The sequence below is a fragment of the Chiloscyllium plagiosum genome, unplaced genomic scaffold (genome assembly GCF_037043375.1).
Source record: "Chiloscyllium plagiosum isolate Xiang-an unplaced genomic scaffold, Cpla_swu_hap1 HiC_scaffold_22, whole genome shotgun sequence".
NCBI lineage: Eukaryota > Metazoa > Chordata > Chondrichthyes > Orectolobiformes > Hemiscylliidae > Chiloscyllium > Chiloscyllium plagiosum.
In genome coordinates this window covers 16,286,409-16,308,292 of record NW_028270160.1, presented here as the reverse complement: position 1 = coordinate 16,308,292, position 21,884 = coordinate 16,286,409, and the positions used below count along the sequence as shown (strand labels likewise).

Sequence of the window (21,884 nt, the reverse complement as noted above, 5' to 3'; positions counted from 1 at the left end):
TATGGGCTCACCCATCTCTGGGCTCATAGCAGATGCAGTGATGCAAAGATTGGAACAAACAGCCCTACCACAAATCCAACCCAAACTGTGGATCAGATACACAGATGACACCTGTGTTATCATTAAGAGAACAGAAATCAAAAACACACACCGGATTATCAACACCATACACATAAGGATAATATTTACGAGGAAAGAGGACACCAACAATCAACTCCCATTCTTGGATATGATGGTACAAAGAACACAGAAAATTGAATGCACCACAGAAAAGGTGTACGGGATCCACTCCCTCTACATTCCCTTCTTATTTCAGGTCCTGAATTACAAAGACAACCACCCAAACTCACACAAGATAAGCTGCATTAGGACCCTGTTCAACAGGGCTACAAGACACTGCAGCACCCACGGTCTATGAAGGAAAAACGAAGAACACCTCTACAGAGTATTCGCCAAGAATGGATATCCCAGCAACTTCATCCACAGATGCCTAACAGACAAACATGACAAGGACATGCCGCGACCTAACTCACTAGCCACGCTACCTTACATAAAAAATGTCTTCGGGCTGACGGCCAGACTTCTCTAACCACTTAGGTTCATGACAGCCCATAAACCGATAGCCACGCTTAGACAACTCACCAGGACAGAAGACACAATACCCATCATGTGCAAAGCTAGCACTATTTACAAGAGTCCATGCAAAGACTGCATGTAACAGCAAACTGGACAAACAGGCAGACAACTAACAATCCACATCCACAAACACCAACTAGCCACTGATCGCCACGACCAGCTGTCTCTAGTAGCCATACACACTGACGACAAGGATCACAAATTCTAGTGGGACAACACAACAATCATAGGACAAACTAAATATAGAACAGCCAGAGAATATCTAAAGCATGGCATTCAGCCACGAAATCCATCAGCAAGCATGTTGATCTAGACCAAATATACCGGCCACGACAATGAAAACAACCAGAAACACGACAAGCAGGAGAAAACGGAACCAAACAAAATCCAAAAGACACAGTACAGCAGCACCCCACAGGAGGCTCCAAAGCACTGAAGATGCCAGGGGATGAAACGTCTGCAAATCAACTTCCCAGCTCGGAGAACATACCCACAACCACGACAACCCTCCACCATTACCTACCTTCAAGCCGACTTTATATCCAAATGGCTAAATTCCCCTGGATTCCATGTAATTAATCTTGCTAAACAGTCTACTATGTGGAACCTTGGATAAGAAGACATTGAAGAGATTGTAAAAGAGGTTTATGAGGATGGTTCCGGGGTGAGGAATTTCAGTTATGAAGATAAATTGGAGAAATTTGGACTGTATTCCATAGAGAAGGAAAGGCTGAGAGGTGATCTGATTGAAGTATTTAAAATTTGTAAAAGGTTTGTAGAGAGTAATTAGAAAGTGTGTCAACCTGTGAAAGAATTGAGGACAAGATGGCAGAGATCAAAGTAAATTGTAAAAGCAGCAAAAGTGATCTGATGAAAATCTTTTTCACACGTTAGGTGGTTAAGGTCAGGAACACGCTCCTAACAATGTGGTGGAAACAAGTTCAATCAAAGCATTCCAAGGGAATTAGATGGTTATTTAGTTATGAGGGCTAACTGGAAAATGGCATTATGTGAAATAATCGTTGGAGAGCCAGCACAGACATGGTGAACTGAATGGCCTTCTTCTGTGCTGGAACAATTCCCTGATTCATTGAGCGGCCAGTGTATTCTCAGATCAATGTCCTAAGAGCCATAAGACTACTAGAAGTAGGAATAGCATTAGGCTCCTCGAGCCTGCTCCACCATTCAATAGGATCATTGCTGATCTGACATTTTATTACATCTAATTTTCTGCCTTTCGCCTATAACCCTTGACTCCCTATTGATCAATCAATTTCAGCCTTAAATATAAACAAGAACTCTGCCTGTATAGCTCTCTGTGGCAAGGAGTTCCAAAGTCACTGAATTTCTGAGGGAAGAAATTCCTCCCCATCTCAGTATTAAGTTGGCATCCAATTTTAAGATAATGACAGGTCCTAGACTCTCCCATGAGGATTTAAACATTGCATCTATCAAAATGGGATCACCCGTCAATCTTCTAAATTCCAGTGCGTAGAGTCCAAACCTGTTTAATATTTGCTCATGAGACAATTTCTCCATATTGGGGATCATCCTAGAAAACATTCTCTGAACTGCCACTACACCTTTTATCAGTCTCTCACCTAGGCAGCTGTCTCTGGGGCCTTAAACAGGTGACATTCTGAGCAAATGTTGGCAGGCTTCTGCAGTAAACACTTTCTTGACTAGTGGTTTCAAGGGGCACTGCAATTAATTGTTATGTTGTAACTGCTCCCTAATTAAACTGTACCCCTTGCTAATTGCCCACAACAGCAAGCAAGCAACAGCTTGCATTTCTGGTGCACTTAATGGTGTTAAATGTCCCAAGGTGTTTCACAGGATGGCCATCAGGCAGTATTTGATGCTGAAGTATCTCCGGAGTAATTGTCAAAAACCTGGTCAAAGAGGTGAATTTCGAGCGAGGAAGAGACTGATGGGGCAAATTTAGGGAGCTCAGCTGAAGGAATGATGGAGCAAAAGAAATGAGGGATGCCCAAAAGGCTAGGATAAGAGGAATTCTTAGAATCTCTAAGTGTTGTAGGACTCGAAGATTGTAACTTTGTTCTGTCAATTCTAAGAAACATGTTTAGTGTTTGTTCCCCACCATTATGGTTGCTTGTGTGTATTAAAATTGTGGTGGGGGGGTGGCAGGGGGCATGGTGGAGTTGTTGTTTGAGTGCTTTGATTCAGTATTCTGCCCCCTTTCTTGGATTTAATTTGTTTTAAAATAGCCTAGAGTTAAATGTTAGCTGGATTGTAAATATCTGACATTTGGAGTGAGGTGTAAAGATCAATTGAATTCTGTTCACGCCTCTATCCTTTTGGTGGCACGTTCAGGAGGGAACTGTGCAGAATCATCTCTTTAATGGTTTTCAAAAGCAAATGATTCCCCAGTGCAGAGATCAGGAATGCCTCGGAGAAGAATTGCTACTGTTGCGCAGCCCTTTGCCTAGTGTGGTGAAGCAGTGTGTCTGTGTAGGTTCAAAAGGGTCTGTGTGGAATGTACTGTTCCCATCAAATTAATGCACATCATTCCACTCCACAATTACATTTCCAACTCACTTCCATAATACACAAACCCTGATTTAAGTTTTAAATTTCGTGGTACGCTAGTCACACACTTATCAAAATACAGCTGTTATAATGCTGCTTGTCATATAGAGAGAATGATGAATGATAGAATTGTTTTCCTCTCTCCAGCATAATCCAGTAGCCTGTTATGTCCTTTGTCAACTGATACAGGTCTGCAATTACTGTCAACGGATGGCTTTCCCAGCCCAGCTTGCCTGCCAACCTTTTGCAAAAGGTATGGAATGCTGCTGGTTATGATTGTATAGTTGCCAGCTATCACAGTGCCAGTGAGGGATGGCACAGTATTGACTTCGAAGGATTATGCACAGAATCTTTCACCTTAACTGACCGATAAGGTCCTTGCTGGTATTAGTGTTCCAAATAAGCCTCTTCCCACCCTACTTTATGTCACCCTATTGACATAGTTTTCTGTTCTTTACTCCTTTATGTACATATCTGGATTTCCCTTAAAGGTATCTACATGGCATGTTCTTATCACTGTCTGCTTAAAGATGTTCCTCCTGATATCCTCTAACTTTGAAACCCGGAAAGAAAGGAGTGTTGTTGCAAGGAGGAAGGGGAATAAAAGGATCTCGCAACTGAGCCTAAATCTGCCCTTATGAAATAACCAGCCATAACAGAAGCAAGAATCATGACTTGCCCTCCTATCCTTTGGTTGCTGAGAACTGTTGAAGTGTCTGTGATCAAACATGTTACCATCTTGTTCCCATGGCTTTGGTTTCTATTAGAAGTTATCTTTACTGGCCAGGCTCCAAGCCGTTGAATGCTTGAACTCTGTGTCTAATTACTTACATGGTTGTACTGCATTCCATCAGAGTTACTGTTCTGGTGTGCTATTTATCTTCCAGACCCCAGTCATCTTGGAATTGATTCAAACTAACTTTCTCGGGTTGAGATATCTATGGAATTGAGTGGGATGTTGTTTCTACAACTTGTTTGATGCAACTGTTGGGAGAAAGTGAGGACTGCAGATGCTGGAGACCAGAGTTAAAAAGTGTGGTGCTGGAAAAACACAGCAGGCCAGGCAGCATCCGAGGACCAGGAGAATCGGCGTTTCGGGCATAAGCCCAAATGATTCCTGAAGAAGGGCTTATGCCCAAAACGTTGATTCTGATGCTACTGTTGACTTCAGTGGAGAATAAAGTGAGATGTTTTTTAAAAAGCCTATCTCCTCTGTTTCTGAATGATTTAATTGGGTGTTCTCCTGTGATTCTCCATCATTGATAGCTTAGATTCAATATCCAGTTCATGTTAGCAATTTCATACTTCATGATGTAGAAAAATGTCCCATGATTGGCAGAAGAGCATTTAGGGAGAAAAACCAATTATTAACGTCAGTACTTGTCATCCTCATTGTAGTTTTGCAGTTGTTTCTTTAACCTAATTTTACAAACTTTACATAAAGCTTTCCCCAGGAATGTGCTTCATGGTCACAAGTGGAGAATGCCCCATTTCATTTCCTTTCTTTCCCAATGTTTCAAAAAGAAAGGAAGGAAACAATTCCACTCTGGGGTCAAAGCACAGTTAAAAAAGGAGAACTCCTTCTACATTGTTCCAGCAATGTGCTTCATCTCCCACCTCACTCTTGTATCCATGAGGCTTCTCTGAAGAACTGTGCACACACTAACAAGTTGCTGGACTGAGGCTGGTCAATTTAATTTTCCATGGAAACTTTGCAGCCATCCTATCCATGAATTTAGAGCCAAATGCTGGAAGTGAAAGATTATACACTAAACGAACTTCAATTTATCAAGGTCCAATTTTACAATCATCCATTGTTTTTAAACAGATAAAATGATACAGTTCTAATAAAATTTAACAGGGTTCATGGGGTGTGTATCATGAACAATAACTGACACTTGTTGAGAAGCTGGTCCATTTAGGCACAGAACAATGGAATATGGATTTTTATCCATGGAGTCCTCACTGAGTGAGTGATTTTTTTTGTATTATACACAACAGTCAACGGAGAGGATAGTGATAATGAAAGGTGTAATAGAGCGATAACTGTTGGAAGAGGTCAGAATTTACATTTTTGATTTGATTCATTACTGTCATGTGTTCAGAGGTACAGTGAAATGTGTTGTCTTATGTGCTTTACAGGTAGATCATACTATACAAGTGCATCAGGATAACAGAATAGAGTGCAGGATACAGTGTTACAGCTGCCGAGAAAGTGCAGAGAGAAATCAGTATTAACATTAAAGAAATCCATTCAAAAGTCTGATAACGCAAAGAAGCATCTATTCCTTTTCCCTGCTTCTTGCCCTGTTCTTTGACTATGGAAAGAAATAAAGTAATATAAAAGGTAAAAATTTCATGTTCCAAGATGTGAAGTGCTCGATACTTCTTATTTCTCACTGTTGGCTGTCAGAATGGGACCAACTGCGCTCTAAGACCTGTAAAGGGCAATGTTTCAGAAGCAGCCCTCGACGAAAGCTGGTTAGAGACATCCATATCCTGGGTTGATGAGCCTCGTGTTGCTTAAGAGGCTGTAAAGGCAATGCTTTTGAGTGGCATGCCAAGACAAAAGACTCATTCCACCTGACAGGCATGGTGGATCATAGTGGTAAAAATGTCAGGCTCTCTCAGCTCGAGTAGCAGCCCCAGGCTTCGAAAGACTTTTTTTTTGTCTCTGAGATGGAAACATAAATTGGATCCCTGCCCAAAAGCTCAATCTAGGCTGTAATTGTATCTCTCAGCTCGGAACCGAGGGAACATGTGCAAAGTGGCCCGTAAATGATTCCATCGGATGAAAAAAATATAAAAAAAACAAGGTCGCGTTCCTGCATCGGTGATTCTACCCTCCCCCTCCCCAACCAGAGTCTTGACCTCTATCAGAGAGAATATCTCTGCAGCATTTGATATTCCCTGATGGCATTTCTTCGTCGAGCTACTCAGTCTGTCACAATAAGAGGAGAATTACAGCATTGACGGATCGGTAATAGGACATGAGAAAGTGCTCTAGTGTCACTCGCTGATGTGTCAGAACATGCTCTCTTCGCAGAATTTTTTTTGCAGATGATTGACAGAGGTGAAGATTTATTCTGGCAAGTTATTTGCCATCCTTTGTGGGCATAGCACTACAGCAGGGTTCTTGGGTATACAAATACTCAGGAGAATGAAAGTCAGAAAATCAGAAGAGATCCCATGGTTTGTGCTGCAAGCCAGGATTGAAATCAAGCTGGCAGTCTGTCCAGCGAACATCTAGTAATTGTCCCACCAACAATTATGGTTTAGGGAGTAGACCATTCCATCTCTCCAGATTATATATCGGAACAGGTGGAGGCCATTCACTCCATCCAACATGTCCATCATTCAATTAGATCAAGACCAATTTGGTTCCTTACCTGCATCCGTCTGCCCTTTCTCTAAGTCTCTTCAGGAGGAGCTGGTCATACGGGTTTCCCAGACCTGCTTCACACACTCCATAACCTCTCAACTGAACTTTCACAGCAACTCTACTTTCTCACCCAATCCACAGTTTTTGATGCCTTTTTCTAACAAGAATTTGTCAGTTCCTATGTTAGAAGCTCTGGTTGATGCCTTGTTTGAGGAAGAGAGTTACCATTTCTGTTAACTTCCTGGTTTCACTCTTGCATGGGGGAGTGGTACAATGGTAATGTCACTGGATCCTAGTGTCATCTCCTGGGGATATGGGTTCGATTCCCACCAGGGCAGATGGCGAAACTTAGCCTCAATTAGAAAATCTGGGATTAAAAGTTAATCTAATATGGGGTGTCATAAAAACCCATCTGGTTCACTAATGGCCTTTAGAGAAGGACATCTACCATCCTTATCTGGCCTTTAATGGTTCTAGCAAACCACTCAACTCAAGGTCTGTAACAAGTGGAATCCCACAATTATTTGCAATCTATATTAATGACGAGAGTGAAGAAAGTGAATGTACTTTTCACAAAGTTTTCAGATGATGCAAATAGGTGGGAATGCAAGTGGTGAGATTGGCACAAAGTATCTACAGATGGATACAAATAGATCAACTGAGTAGGCAAAATCTTGCCAAGTGGAGTATAATGTGGGGAAAATGTGAGATTATACATTTAGCAGAATATAGTCAACATGGCTTTGTGTGTGGGAAATCATGTCTCACAAACTTGATTGAGTTTTTTGAAGAAGCAACAAAGAGGATTGATGAGGGCAGATCGGTAGTTGTGATCAATATGGACTTTAGTAAGGCGTTCAACAAGGTTCCCCATGGGAGACTGGCTAGCAAGGTTAGATCTCACAGAATACAGGGAGAACTCGCCATTTGGATACAGAACTGGCTCAAAGGTAGAAGACAGAGGGTGGTGGTGGAGGGTTGTTTTTCAGACTGGAGGTCTGTGACCAGTGGAGTGCCACAAGAATCAGTGCTGGGCCCTCTACTTTTTGTCATTTATATAAATGATTTGGATGCGAGCATAAGAGGTACAGTTAGTAAGTTTGCAGATGACACCAAAATTGGTGATGTGGTGGACAGCGAAGAAGGTTACCTTAGATTACAACAGCATCGAGAAGTGGCAGATGGAGTTTAATTTAGAAAAATGCGAGGTGCTGCATTTTGGGAAAGCAAACCTTAGCAGGACTTATACACTTAATGGTAAGGTCCTAGAGAGTGTTGCTGAACAAAGAGACCTTAGAGTGCAGTTTCATAGCTCCTTGAAAGTGGAGTTGCAGGTAGATAGGGTAGTGAAAAAGGTGGTTGGTATGCTTTCTTTTATTGGTCAAAGTATTGAATACAGGAGTTGGGAGGTCATGTTGCGGATGTACAGGACATTGGTTAGGCCACTGTTAGAATATTACGTGCAATTCTGGTCTCCTTCCTATCGGAAAGATGTTGTAAAACTTGAAAGGGTTCAGAAAAGATTTACAAGAATGTTGCCAGGGTTGGAGGATTTGAGCTACAGGGAGAGGCTGAACAGGCTGGGGCTGTTTTCCCTGGAGCGTCGGAGACTGAGGGGTGACCTTATAGAGGTTTACAAAATTATGAGGGGCATAGATAGGATAAATAGACAAAGTCTTCTCCCGGGGATCGGGGAGTCCAGAACTAGAGGTTTAGGGTGAGAGGGGAAAGATATAAAAGAGACCTAAGGGGCAACTTTTTCATGCAGAGGGTGGTACATGTATGGAATGAGCTGCCAGAGGAAGTGGTGGAGGCTGATACAATTGCAACATTTAAAAGGCGTTTGGATGGGTGTATGAATAGGAAGGGTTTGGAGGGATATGGGCTGGGTGCTGGCTGGTGGGACTAGATTGGGTTGGTATATCTGGCCGGCATGGACTGGTTGGACCAAAGTATCTGTTTCCGTGCTATACATCACTATAATTCTATGACTCTAATACAGGAGCCGAATATCACTTAAATGGAGAAAAATTGCAGAAAGCTGCAGCACAGAGGAATTTGAGGTTTCTCATGCATGAATCACAAAAAATTCATTCACTGGCACGGTGGCACAGTGGTTAGCACTGCTGCCTCACCGCACCAGGGTCCCATGTTCGATTCTATCCTTGGGCGACTGTCTGTGTGGAGTTTGCACATTCTCCCCGTGTCTGTGTGGGTTTCCTCCGGGTGCTCTGGTTTTCTCCCACAGTCCAAAAATGTGCAGGTTAGGTGAATTGGCCATGCTAAATTGCCCGTAGTGTTAGGTGTAGGGGTAAATGTAGGGGAATGGGTCTGGGCGGGTTGCTCTTAGTTGGGTCAGTGTGGACTTGTTGGGCCGAAGTGCCTGTTCCACACTGCAAGTAATCTAATCTAAAAAAAAGTTCAGCAGTTAGTAGGGAAGGTATATGGAACGTTGGCCTTCAGGTAGTGCTGAGTGGAAGCCTACTACCCTGCCAATAACATTTATGTCGTTCCTGGAATGTAATAAAAGGCCCTAAGAAGCTACACAGAAGCAATTACCAAATGTAAATTTGACAGTAAATAGATGTCTGGGCAAATGTTCAAAAGCTTTGTCGAAGAGGTAGGCTTTAAGAAATATCTTAAAAGAAGAGAGATAGGTGGGGAGGTTTATGCAGACAATTTCAGAGTTTAGGACTCAGGCAACTGAAGGCACAGCCACTGAGGTGGGACAATTAAAATGGGATGCACAAGGGGCCAGAATTGAAAGAGCAAAGTGAATATAAGACCATAAGAAGTAGGAACAGAAACTTTCTCTGCCGTTCAATAGGATCATGGCTGGTCTAACATTCCTCATGTCTACTTTCCTGCCTTTTCCCCATTACCCTTGATTCCCTGATTGATTAAGAGTCTATTTGTCTCAGTGTTGCATACGCACAGTGATTCTGTCCCCTCAGATCTTTGTCGCAAGGAGTTCCAAAGACTCCCTACCCTCTGAGAGATGAAATTCTCTCTAACCTCAGTCTTAAACTGGCACCTTTTATTCTGCCACTAGGAACTCCTTGACTCTCCCATGAGGTGAAACCACCTCTCACCACTTACGCTGTTGAGCCCCTTAGGAATCCAATAGGATCCTGGAAGGTTGTATCAAGATGAAAGTTAAAGAAATAGGGAAGGATGAAATCATAAAGAGATTTGAAAGTGAAGATGAGGATTTAAAATTGAGACTTTAGCAGAGTGGGATATCCAGCAAAGGTTAGTGAACACAAGGTGATGAACAACCATCTGGGTTACGATGGGCTTTGGAAGGGTAAAATAACAGATTCCATAGGGGAAATTAGAAATGTTAGGGGTGTGAGGAGCATGAGAAACTAAAAGCAAAAAAGAGAAAGGGATATCAAGAATTATGTTGTTGGGCTGCTCTCATCCTGTGTACCTTTTGTGTTTGTGAACAGCAAGAGCTAGCCCTGTGCTTTTCTAGTTTCACTGTTACACCCCAAAAAATCTGTCCATTGCAGAGTTTCTAGTTTTGGTACAAGGAGTTTGAATTATGCAGTACAGCAGTTTACCAGGTCAGCCACATCAACAGTCATCTAGAGAGTTTATCCCTGATTAGGATTGAGAAGGGAGAACAGTACCATTGCTGTTGTACGTCTCTCACATCCAGGTACACATGACAACATTTTACCTGAAAACCGATAGCTGATTAGGAGTCATTAAGGGCATATGGATTTGAACCTTATTTGAGTTTAGAAAATTGAAAAGTGATTTTATTGAAACGTATCTGATTCTGAGGTGCATGATAGAGTAGATGCCGGGAGGATGTTTTCTTTTGTGGGGAAATTTAGAATCAAAGGGTACAGTTCCAAAATAAAGTCCCCATTTAGATAGAGATGGGGAGGACTTTCTTCTCTCAAAGGGTCAGTTGGTCTTTAACATTCTGTCCCCCAGAGAGTGGAGGAGGTTGGGTCATTGAACATATTAAAGGTTGAGCTGGACAGATTTTTGATCAATGAGGAACTTGAAGGTAATGGATTGCACACAAGAAAATGGAGGTAGGTACGCAATCAGATTAGCCATGATCTTATAGATTGGTAGAGCAGGGACTGAATGACCTATTTCTGCTCCTCAATCATATGCACACAAGTTGATGACAGCTGTAATGAGGGCTGAGAGGGAAAATGGTTGCACAATGGTAGATTTGTATTGGGTAGGAAGCAGGATGTGTAGAGGGTGAGACCTGTGCTTGAGGTTAGCAAGCAGGAAGGTAATGTCAGGCCAACAGAGGGTCACATTGGCTTGTGATCCAGTAAGTTGCAAGCTAATGAACAGTCTATGATTATAGTCAGTGTACCTCTGTTGGTTGCATTCTGTATAAGAATCAAGGGCCTGATCTAAGCAACCACTTCAGTGAAGTACTGAGGGAGAACTTGAGACTCAGAGAGGTGTAGCCTAATGAACGCAATGCTCAGTCCACCTCCAATGGGTGTTAAAGATTCCAAGATACTATCATTAGGGATTCTCCTGATGTCCTGGCCAATATATATATCCCTCAGCTAACAGTGATCGAAAGTATTTTATTCATGTCATGACTGTCTGCAGGTATTTACTGTGCATAATTGCTGCATTGAGCAATGTCACAGTAATTATAAAAGTTTTGACTTTTGTAATGTTGCAGGAGACCAAATGAAGTTCTGTGTAAAATAAGGTCAGACTTACTAATCCATGGAGAAACATATCAGTGTAAACTGGGGAAGAATCTGTTTTGTTAGTCATTAGACTAGGAAAAATATTTATTGAACATTTTTGTTGATCAAGCTAATAGTGCTACTGCTGGAAATTCAACATTTTCTTTTAATTCATGTACAGTGTCAATGGAAAACAATCCCTCAGTGGCTCGGTGTAGGGTAAAATTAGTATCCTTAAGCACTGAAAGCTCATTCATTCTACATTATCAAACAATATTCCCAGGACAGATATGCCAAATGTTTGGGATGTGGGGAGGTTGAGAAACTAATAGCAAAGAGATATCACAGGTCTTGTAGAGCTGCTCTCACCCTGTGTCCCTTTGGTGTTTATGAGCAGCGTTAGAGATGGTCCTGTGCTTTTCTACTTCCATTGTTAAACTCACACTCTGTTAAACTTCTCAGAGTTTCTGGTTTTGGTGCAAGCAGTTTGAAGATAGAGTACAGTAATTTACCAGGTCAGCCACATCAAAATTATATGGTTGTGAACATAAGAAATATGGTCAAAAAGTTTGCAGGTGACACCAAATTGCAAGTGTAGTGGACAGCGAAGACGGTTACCTTAGAGTACAATGGGATCTTGATCAAATGGGCCAATGGGTCGTGTACTGGCAGGTGGAGTTTAGATTGGATTAGATTAGATTACTTACAGTGTGGAAAAAGGCCCTTTGGCCCAGCAAGTCTACGCCGACCCATTTCCCTATATCTAACATTACGGGCAATTTAGCATGGTCAATTCACCTAACCTGCACATTTTTGGACTGTGGGAGGAAACCGGAGTCCCCGGAGGAAACCCACGCAGACACAGGGAGAACGTGCAAACTCCACACAGACAGATGCCTGAGGCAGGAATTGAACTGGGTCTCTGGTGCTGTGAGGCAGCAGTGCTAACCACTGTGCTGCCCACAACAGATCCACACCTGACCTTCCAAAAAGCAACCCACCCAGACCCATCCTGACATTTACCCCTTCACCTAACACTATGGGCAATTTAGCATGGCCAATTCACCTAACCTGCACATTTTTGGACTGTCGGAGGAAACCAGAGCACCTGGAGGAAACCATGCAGACGTGGGGAGAATGTGCAAACTCCACACAGACAGTTGCCTGAGTCGGGAATTTAGATAAATGTGAGGTGCGGCAGTTTGGAAAGGCAAATCACAGCAGGACTTATACACTTAATGGTAAGGTCCTGGGAAGTTTTGCTGAACAAAGAAACCTTGGAGTGCAGGTCCATAGTCCTTTGAAAGTAAAGTCAAAGATAGATTGGATAGTGAAGAAGGCGTTTGGTAGGTTTGTCGTTATTGGTCAGTGCATTGAGTATAGGGGTTGGGAGGTTATGTTGCAGCTGGGGACATTGGTGAGGTCACTTTTGCAATGCTGTGAACAATTCTGGTCTCCCTGCTATAGAAAGGGTGTTGTGAAACTTGAAAGGGTTCAAAAAAGATTTACAAGGATGTTGCCAGAGTTGGAAGATTTGAGCGATAGGGAGAGGCTGAATAGCCTGGGGCTGTTTTCCCTGGAGCGTCAGAGGCTGAGGGGTGACCTTGTAGAGGTTTATAGAATCATGAGGGGCACGGATAGGATAAATACACAAGGTGTTTTCCCTGGGGTGGGGGAGTCCAGAACTAGAGGGCATAAGTTTAAGGTGAGAGGGGAATGATTTAAAAGGTGCCTGAGGGGCAAATTTTTCATTCATAGGGTTATGCGTGTATGGAATGAGCTGCCAGACGAAGTGATGGAGGCTGGTACAATTGCAACATTTAAAAGGCATCTGGATGGGTACATGAATAGGGAGGGTTTAGAGTGATATGGGCCAATTGCTGGCAAATAGAATTAGATTTATCTAGGACATCAGGTCGGCATGGACGAGTTGGACCCAACGGTGCATTTCCATGTTTATACATCTCTGTGTATCTATGACAGTATGTCGAAAGTTTATCCCTGACTGCGACAGGGAAGGGGTAGCATCACCCCTGCTGTTGTACAACATTCAGGACAAATTACGAAGTTTTTATTGAAATCTGATAGCTGATGGTGTCTCCAAGTCTATGATGTCTCATCTATCTGGGTGGTGGAGTTCATGGTTTGAAAATTGCTATCGAGGAGCTTTAGTGAGTTACTACAGTGCATCTTGCATCTTGTATCTTGTAGATGGTACACACTACTGCCATCAGCAGTGTTGAAGGTGTTAGATGGAGTACCAAATAATTGTTCAAGTTCATAATATAGCACATTAAGCAGGGATCCATTCTTTGTAACTAAAGGAATATATTCAAACCTTGTACTTTTTTGAGTTACTAAGAGCATGGGGAGACTGTAGTTTTCACGTATATCTCCATGGCAATACTTCAAGTCATCAAAGTCGACTTGCCAACCAGTCGGCATGTTATTCTCCTGTAGTGTAAATTGCGATCGTTTAACATTTCACATTCAACTGTTTGTTTTAATGAGTGCAAAATAAAAAAAACTTCAGTAATATATCTTTCTTTTCAGCCATGTTCAAATTCTGTACCAGCAAGTGACAGTTTACTGTTTGGCAATTTCGAAACAGATCCTCCCGGTGAAGCAGATCTCTTGAGAATAGAGCAGTGTGTTATACAATTGAAAAGAACAGAGAGCTGAAGACAAGAAAGTCAAGAAATTGTGGATTGGAGAAGACCCATTGCTGTTGTTTCAGTATTTCCAGAGCCCAGCAGACTGTGGTTAAAAGGGTCACAGAAGTGAGACTCTGGGGATTCTGTGCCATCAGGACTGTCATGACACACGTGAGAGAGAGTTCATAGACATGCACGTTGTCTGTGGTAACTGTCCTGGACTTTGGATGCAATGTAACTGCTGGTGAGTCAAGGGCTGAAATAATTGAGTACAAAGTGAAGAATCCGACATTGCAGAGTCGCAGTTGGAAAGTCTGTGTGATGAACTTAGAATCCCTACAGTGTGGAAAGGCCATTAGGTTCAACAAGTCCACACCAACTCTCCGAAGAGTAACCCCCAGACTCATTCCCCTACCCTATTACTCTACATTTACCCCTGACTAATGCACCTAATCTACACATCCCTGAACACTATGGGCAATTTAGCATGACCAGTTCACCTAATCTGCACATCTTTGGATTGTGAGAGGAAACCAGAGCACCCGGAGGAAACCCACGCAGACACGGGAAGAATGTGCGAACTCCACACAGACAGTCACCTGCAGCTGGAATTGAATCTGGGTCCCTGGCGCTGAGAGGCAGCAGTGCTAGCCACTGAGCCACCATGTGCCCGATTCACGTGATTGCAGGTGATATCATGCTTGGCAGGACGTAAATATGAACACTGGTAACCATAAGAGGCATATGTTTGTGTCAACTACTTTTATTTGAAACGTATTTTGTTGATTAATCCGTGTTTGAATTATTTGATTTTGATTACCTAAAATGGATTTGTTACGGTAAAAGTTTCAAAAGTGATATCTCGTCCAGTGGATTTCTTTCTGTCGGTATTGTGGAGATTTCTTTCTTTTTAAAAGGTTATCTGTCTCTAAGGTGATTGCAACATAAGCATTGGTAATGTAAAGATTCCCATAACATTCTGGGTATTTTCCAATCAACCTGTTCAGAGATGTTATGACACACCACCTGGAGCAAGCGAGACTTAACTCTGGGCATCCTGGTCCAGAGGTATGGACACTACCACTGAGCCATAAGAACCTTTCCCAAATCATTATATGCGGGCACTAATTGGATTGCTTATTTCAGTGATCTTTATGCTGGCTGTACAGGACATTATTCTCTGACACTTCATTTCCAGGTGACAGGTAAACGAACTTTATAATTCTAAAGATGGCCCCAAACCAAACACATCAATTTCTCTCCCTCCTTTCCTAAGAACAAGCAATACCTCAGTTAATCATTACAGATCCATCTTGCACAAGAACTCCTGGGAATGTACCAATACTTATGGGGGTCTGAGAGGATGTTAACTGTTTTTCCAAGGGGTCCCTACGGATTGTGCCAGTATTTTTAAAAGTATCCCAAGGAAGTGTTTGCTTTATTCATTCATGGGATGTAGGTATCGCTGGCCATTCAGAATTTATTGCTTCTCCCTAGTTGCCTTTGAGAAGGTGAGCTCCTTTCTGAGCTGCTACAGTCCATATGCTGTAGGTACACCCTCAACGCCCCTGAAGGGAATTCCAGGATTTTGACTCAGAGACAGTGAAGGAACAATGATATAATTCCAGGTCAGAATGGTGAACTTGCAAGTAGTGGTGTTCCCATGTATCTGCTGCCCTTGTCCTTCTAGATGGAAGTGGTCACGGGTTTGAAAGGTGTTGCCTAACATCTTTGGTGAATTTCTGCAGTGAATCTTGTAGGTAGTACACACTGTTGCTATTGAGTGTCACAGTGGTGGAGGGAGTGGATGCTTGTCGATGTGCCAGTCAAGAAGGCTGTTTTGACCTGGATGGTGTCAAACTTCTTAAGTGTTGTTGGAACTTTACCCATCCCAAGCAAGGAGGGAATATTCCACCACAGTCCTGACTTGTGCCTTGTAGATGGTGGACAGGCTTTGGGGAGTCTGTAAGTGTGTAAGTACTTACCAGGGGTCCCAGGGGAGTGTGTCATTGCATACAGGAGTTCCCTGGAAGCTTGTCATATTTTCAGGGAACCTAGGAAACATGTCAGTATTTGTAGGAAGGCCCAGAGGAAGGTGTCAATATTTTCAGGGGGTTCCAGGGAAGTGTGTCAGTATTTACAGGGAGTCTCTGGGAAGTGTATCGGTATTTACCAGGGTTCCCAAAGAACTGCCAGCATTTACAAGGGTAGTGTGTTAATATTTACAGGAGTCCCAAGGGATTGTGTCAGTATTTACAGAAGGCTTCCAATTTATATTATTGTTAAGTCTTAGCGCAAACGTTCCTTTAAAACCTTAATAGTAGCGTATGATAGATATGTGTGCAGCACTACCATCAAGTGGCTTCCATTGGAACTGCATGTTCCTCCCATGTCCAGTCTCAGGGTTTAAGTTAAGGCTGGTGGAGAGCTCTCAACTGGTTAGCATCATTTTTGTAACAGATCACTCATGTTCTGGGAATGGTTTCTTCTTTGGCTTTATGACAGGTCAAATTTAGGGAAGATATCATCACCAAGACCTGTATAATGTGTTAAGACAACAGAGCAAGGAACTTCACAAGAACATTTTAAAGCCAAGTGACAAAAGGAAACGTTATGTTAGATGGTCAAATATTTGATCAAAGAGGTATTGTTTAATGGAATATTTTAAAAGAGAAAGAGCTGGAGAAAAGTAACCTTAAAAATCTACCGATACTGTAAATCACAAGCGAAAACAGAAATTGCTGGAAAAGCTCAGCAGGGCTGGCAGCATCTGTGGAGAGAAATCAGAGTTAACATTTTGGGTTGAGTGACCCTTCGTCAGAACTGCAGAAGAGCTGTGGAATGTGGGAGACCGGAGCACCATCTTCAACTGCAACAAAACTGAAGGAGTACTGCACTGTAGGGGTGCCACACTGTCAGAGGGTCAATACTGCGGGAGTGCTGCACTATCAGAGGGTCAGTGCTATGGAATTGCTGCTCTGTCAGAGGGTCAGTAGTGAGGCAGGGCTGGACTACTGTCTTTTTTTCAGTTCAGACATTAAGTCTTAAACTGGCCTCTAAGATAAAAGATGCTTCAGCCACTAGTTTAAAGGAGAACAGAACCACTGGTGATATTGTGGTAGGAGAAAAGCTATTTGGTTGTGTGTGTGATAACAGTTCTGGATTTATTTTTAAATCGTGGAAGTTCTGCTGTCCAATATGTATCACTCAGCCAGTATTACTGAAGAGATTCCCATGGATATTGCATATGAGTTGATCTTTGAAGCTTTTTAAAATGCTTCTAAATGTAGGGCTTGATGTCACACTAAGTATCAACATGAACCATCAGTTTGTGCAGTCGCCATGTTAAAATATGAAAGCAAACATAACATTGGTCATTCATACTGAATTAATATTGCATGATACATTTAAAATTAATTTTACAGAGATAATCTTTTCCTCAATTATTTTGAAACTGATCAACTTCATTCTTCATTCTTCATCCCTTTGATTCTGGCCTCATCTGAAGGATGGTACTGTAGATTACAGAATCATCCTCTACAACAAATCATTGTCCTGGTCACACATTGAACTAAGCATCCCAATGACTATTTATACGCTATTGCCATTTCATAATTTGTTGATGAAACATCAAACAAGTTAACGCACATTTTTCCGCAATCACGAAGGTTTTCCTTCTCATCACAGAATCCCTACGGTGTGGAAGCAGGCCATTTGGCCCATCAAGTCCATGCCGCCCTTCTGAAGAGCATCCCACCCAGCCCGAGCCCCCTACCCTATCCCTGAAACCCTGCATTTCCCACTGCGAACACACCTAGCCTGCATATCCATATACACTATGGGGCATTTTTAGTATGGCCAATCCACCTAACCTGCACATCTTTGGACTGTGGGGGGAAACGCACGCAGACAAGGGGCAAATATGCAAACTCCACACAGAAGTCTCCCAAAGGAATCAAATCTGGGTCCATGTCGCTATGGGGCAGAAGTACTAATAATTGAGCCATCATGCCATCCATCTATTCATTCAATTTAAACATGATCCTTAATGCCTTGTTGAGGTACACATGCACAGTTTGAACAATGACCCTGGGACCCCCTGATATAACAGTGGTGTGGGTGTTATTTCTGCGCTTTTACATTGTCACTGTAACTTGCGCCAATTCCTGTTCCTCCTAAGCCAACTGGCTGAGCTGAGCTCCTGTTCCACTAGCTATTCAATTTTAAAATGCTTGTCCTCAAGTCCCTCCATGACTTTGTCCCTCCCTTCCTCAGTAACATGCTCAAACCCAGGAACTCTGTTAGAATTATGCACTCCACCAATTCTGGCCTCCTGAGAACATATGATTTTAATCACTTCATCAACAGAGACCATATTTTCAGCTAGGTTGGCCCGAAACTCTGAAATTTCTTCCGTAATATGCCTTCTTTGTACCTATTTTTTCTCAATTAAGACTCTCCTTAAAATCTACACATTCAGCCAAGCTTTCTGACCACCTATCATAACTTTCATCTTACTTATTTTGCTGCGTAATAAAGTTTGATGATAATCCCATGAAGGACCTTTTATTACATTATAGGTTGTACATAAACATAGATTGCTTTTGTATATTAAGACTACAAGGCCATAAGACTTAGGAGATAGGCCACCCAGCCCATCGAATCTTTTCCTTCATTAAGTGAGATCATGGATGAACTCATAGCCGTCATCTATACTCTGTTGCGTTTTCCTCACAGCCCTTGATTTCATTGTTGTTAGGACTGCTGTCTCACAATACCAGGGACCCGGCTTCAATTCCTCCTTCTCCCCATATCTCTGTTGGTTACCTCTGGGTGTTCCAGTTTCCTCCAACAGTCAAAAGATGTGCAGGGTAGGTGAATCGGCCATGCTAAATTACCCATAGTGTCCAGAGACATGCAGGCTTTGTAGATTAGCCATGGAGAAAGTGAGGACTGCAGATGCTGGAGACCAGAGTTGAAAAGTGTGGTGCTGGAAAAGCGCAGCAGGCCAGGCAGCATCCGAGGAGCAGGAGAATCGATGTTTCGGGCATAAGCCCTTCTTCAGGAATGGGGCTGGTGTGCCAAGTGGGCTGAGATAAAAGGTGGGGGGGGGAGTTTGGGGGAGGGGCGCTGGGAATACGATAGGTGGAAGGAGGTGAGGGTAATAGGCCGGAGAGGAGGTGGGGGTGAAGAGGTCCGGTATTGAATCCGTGCGTTGGGACTGAGATAAGGTGGGGGGAGGGGAAATGAGGAAGCGGGAGAAATCTACATTCATCCCGTGTGGTTGGAGGGTTCCTAGGCGGAAGATGAGGCGCTCTTCCTCCAGGCGTCGTGTGGTCAGGGTCTGACGATGGAGAAGGCCAAGGCACTGCAGGTCCTTGGCGGAGTGGGAGGGGGAGTTAAAGTGTTCAGCCACGGGGTGATTGGGTTGGTTGATGCGGGTGTCCCAGAGGTGTTCCCTGAAACGTTCCGCAAGTCGGCGGCCTGTCTCCCCAATGTAGAGGAGACCACATCGGGTGTGGGAGGGGGAGTTAAAGTGTTCAGCCACCTCCCCCCTCACCTCCCTCCAAGGCCCCAGTGGATCCTTCCATATCCGTCGCAAATTCACCTGCACCTCCACACACATCATTTAGTGTATCCGCTGCACCCGATGTAGTCTCCTCTACATTGGGGACACAGGCCGCCTACTTGCGGAACATTTCAGGGAACACCTCTGGGAAACCCGCACCAACCAACCCAACCACCCCGTGGCTGAACACTTTAACTCCCCCTCCCACTCCGCCAAGAACATTCAGGTCCTTGGTCTCCTCCATCGCCAGACCCTGGCCACATGATGCCTGGAGGAAGACCGCCTCATCTTCCACCTAGGAACCCTCCAACCACACAGGATGAATGTAGATTTCTTCAGCTCCCTCATTTCCCCTCCCCCCACCTTATCTCAGTCCCAACCCCCGGATTCAGCACCGCCCTCTTGACCTGCAATCTTTCCCGACCTCTCTGCCCCCACCCCCTCTCCAGCCTATTACCCTCACCCTCACCTCCTTCCACCTATCATATTCCCAGTGTCCCTCCCCTAAATTCCCACCCCCCCATCCCCCACCTTTTACCTTAGCCCGCTTGGCACACCAGCCTCATTCCTGAAGAAGAGCTTGTGCCCGAAACGTCGATTCTCCTGCTCCTCGGATGCTGCCTGGCCTGCTGCGCCTTTCCTGCACCACACTTTTCTACTCTAGATTAGCCATGAGAAATGTTCCTGGGAAAGAGTAGGAGGGTGGGTCTGGGTGGGATGTTATTTGGAGGGTCAGAATGGACTTGATGGACCAAATGGCTTGCTTTCACATTGTAGGGATTCTATCATTCTATTCTGTGATTAAAAATCTGTCTATCTCAGCCTTGAATATACTTAATGAGTGTCTGTAGCCCTTTGCGGTAAGATTCACCATTCTCTGAAAGAAGACATTCCACCATATCACTGTCCGAAATAGGCAATTCTGAGGTTATGCACTCTGGTCCTGGACTCTCCCATGTGGGGAAATAACCTCTCAGCTCTGTGAAAAACCTTTAAGAAACTTACATAATTCAATAAGGTCTCCTCTTAATCTTCTAAACTCGGAAGAGCACAGACCTAGCTTAATCATCTTCTCCTCATAAGAAAATCTTCTATTACCAGGGTCAGTCCAGTGAACCTTCAATGTCAGTATATCTCTCCATATATAAGGGGACTGAACTGTTCACAATATTCCCTGTTTTTATATCCATTCCCTTTGCATTCCCTATTACCTGCTGAACTTGCACACTAGCTGTGTAGTTCATGCACGAGGACTTCCAAATCCTGTTACAGCTTTCTGCAGTCCTTCTCCATTTAAATAATATTAGTATTAATAATGCAATAAACAGTAATTATATCCTCACCATTTGAGGGAGTGCTAGACTTTGTTATTTCAGCTTGAGTCTTACATTCTCCAATGTTTTAAAATCTGTTTGTTGGTTTGCTCTTTTCTGTTGATTGCTGAATGTGGGCAGGACAGTTCTGCCTCGCTTAGGTCAGGGGAAAAGAGAAGGACAGCAGGCAGATTTAAACAGACTGATTACAGTTCTTTTTCCTCCTCCGAATCTGCAGTGTTTTTAAACAGCCCAGATTCTGCTATTGTGGTGTACACAGCCTCTGAAATGCTGTGCCCTCAGCTTTTTGCTTATCAGGTGCGCTCACTTAATGCTGCAGTGCTGAGAGTTAAAATGTGCCTCAGTCGAACTGTGTGAAAATTAAACATTGACGGGTAGCCTAGGGGAGCATGTAGTGTATTATAAAGTGCTGATTACAAAAAAAATACACATCCATCTGCAAAACAGCTGCAGAGAATGCTCCCATTATAATAAACATTGACAGCTGGACTTCATGCTTCTTATTGACTGAGTTTATCATGATATATAAATATATATATTTTATTTTTCAGCACTTTTTTTTTGGCTTCAGTGCTTTCTCTGCTGTTCGCTTTTCTCTTTTTTTTCTCCACTGTTTACTGTGAAGGGTATATTCTGGTAGGCAGTCAAATGCGTGTTGTACTGAGCATCAAGTACAGCACAGAATTAGCTACAGAGTAAAGCTCCCTGTACACTGTCCTTATCAAACACTCCCAAAACAGGTACAGCATGGGATAAAATTCAGAATGAAACTTCTTCTACATTGTCACCGTCAAACACTCCCAGAACGGTACAGCACAGGGTTAGATACAGAGTAAAGCTCCTTCTACACTGACCCCATCAAACATTCCCAGGATAGGTTCAGCACAGGGTTAGATACTGAATAAAATTCTCTCCACTTTGTCCCCATCAAACTTTCCAAAAACAGATACTGCATGAGGTTAGATATAAAGTAAAACTCTCTCTAAATTGTTCCTATCAAACACATCCAGGACATGTATGGCACAGCTAGATGCAAAGTAAACACTTTTCTATTAAACAAATAAATAGCCGATT

The 21,884-nt window shown here is 43.1% G+C and overlaps 1 protein-coding gene across 24 annotated transcripts in view; it reads left to right on the top strand.

Annotated features, from left to right (window-relative positions):
- LOC122561273 (solute carrier family 2, facilitated glucose transporter member 9-like) overlaps nucleotides 1-21,884 on the top strand; it is a 253,152-nt gene that overhangs the window by 42,691 nt on the left and 188,577 nt on the right. For 8 of the 24 annotated variants that reach the window (XR_015760894.1, XR_015760886.1, XR_015760887.1 and 5 more), the window contains 2 exons: nucleotides 4,074-5,533; nucleotides 13,807-14,765. The exons of 1 other annotated variant lie outside the window; for it this stretch is intronic. The gene's annotated coding sequence lies outside the window, so the exon portion shown is untranslated. Of the gene's footprint in view, nucleotides 1-3,333; nucleotides 3,440-4,073; nucleotides 5,534-13,806; nucleotides 14,766-21,884 lie in introns of those variants that run through there. 15 more of the 24 variants (XR_015760892.1, XR_015760890.1, XR_015760888.1 and 12 more) reach the window with 5 other exon arrangements.